This window comes from Gorilla gorilla, chromosome 16 (assembly GCF_029281585.2).
Source record: "Gorilla gorilla gorilla isolate KB3781 chromosome 16, NHGRI_mGorGor1-v2.1_pri, whole genome shotgun sequence".
Lineage (NCBI taxonomy): Eukaryota > Metazoa > Chordata > Mammalia > Primates > Hominidae > Gorilla > Gorilla gorilla.
The window spans coordinates 44,085,304-44,087,123 of NC_073240.2; positions in this window are offsets into that span (position 1 = coordinate 44,085,304).

Below are 1,820 nucleotides of genomic sequence, written 5' to 3' on the forward strand. Positions count from 1 at the left end.
CTCCTACCCTTCCTGACCCAAGCAGCTGCGTGCAGGCAGGGCTGGGGGCCACCCCAAGAGAGAAAATAGGCCGGGTGCAGTGGCTCACGCCTGTAATCTCAGCACTTTGAGAGGCCAAGGAGGGCGGATCACGAGGTCAGGAGTTTGAGATCAACCTGGACAACATAGTGGAACCCCGTTTCTACTAAAAGTACAAAAAATAAAATAAAATAAAATTAGCTGGGCATGGTGGCAGGCACCCGTAATTCCAGCTATTTGGGAAGCTGAGGCAGGAGAATCGCTTGACCTTGGGAGGTGGAGGTTGCAGTGAGCCGAGATCACACCACTGCACTCCAGCCCGGGCAACAGTGACAGACTCCATCTCAAAAAAAAAAAAAAAAAAAAAGAGAGAGAGAAAATAGAAGGGAAGGAGAAGGGGGACTAGGGGCAAACAAAAAAATACAGAGAAGAGAGGGAGGGGGAAGAAGAGGAAGGAGAGCAGGAAAAGGGAGGAAAAGGGAGAAGAGGAAGAAGAAGAGGGAGAGAAAGAGGGAGAGGAGGAGGGGAAGGGAAGGGAAGACTGAAAGAAGTCAAAACTATAGAGCCGCGGAGCAGGTGAGGAGTGGATGTGCCTGCAGACTGACAAGAAGATGCTCTCCTTTCCCATGTTTCTGAATTTTCTAAATTATCTATGATGGAGATGTATCCATTTGTAATGCTGACTTTTCAACAACATAATAAAAGGGGAAATAAAGGAATTTGGATGGTGTGTCCAGCCACCAGAGTCCCAAGGCTGAAAGCCAGAATGATCTCTTGAGAGATGTTAGCAAGGATTTTCTCTGGGATGGGGGAGCTATTGGTGATTTTTCTTTTGGCAGGTTTTTTTTTTTTTTCCACTTTCCAAATCATCTAGAATGAGCAGGAATAATTTTGGTAACCGCAGGAGAAAGAAATACAAAAGAGTGGCTCCCTCTGTCCTTAAAATAACAAAAACAAAAGACACAAAGGAGGCCGGGCGTGGTGGCTATGCCTATAATCCCAGCACTTTGGGAGACCGAAGCAGGCGGATCACCTGAGGTCAGGAGTTCGAGACCAGCCTGGCCAACATGGGGAAAACCCGACTCTACTAAAAATATAAAAAAATTAGCCGAGCATGGTGGCGTGCCTGTAATCCCAGCTACTCGGGAGGCTAAGGCAGGAGAATCGCTTGAACCCAGGAGGTGGAGGTTGCAGTGAGCCAAGATCACACCATTGCACTCCAGCCTGGGTGACAGGAGAGAAATTGTGTCTAAAAGAACAAACAAACAAACAAAAAAACACCACACAAAGGAAGAGAGGCTGAGAGTTGGGATGATGGGGAAGAATGCAAGATGAGGGTGAGGGAGCGAGAGGCAAAGGCGGGGACAGGGATAGCAGGTGAGGCTGTTGCTAGACAGCAGCCAGCTATGCAGCGCTTCCCAGTCATCCTGTCTGTCAATGAACGCATGCGGAAAGGTGGCTGCCTGTGCCTCCCAGGATACTCTAGGCTGGGGGCAGAACAGTCCTGCTGGGCAGCTTCTGGCCAGTTGCCACAGGGTCGCTGTCCTCCCGGCACATCCAAGCCGCCCTCCCCAGGCCTCCCTCCATCCTCTGCCTGCAGGCTCACTAAGACAATGTAAATGGAGAGACCTGGGATCCTTAATTCCAGAGAGGCTGCTTTAGAGGGGATGGTGGTGGGCTTATTTTGTGGTTGAGGCTCTGAAGGGAGGAGAGAGAGAGGACAGGAGGGGAAGGGAGGGTTCAGCCACAGAGCTGGCAGCCAGGCCAAGAGGATCAGCCAGGAGCAATAAGTGGCTTGAGAA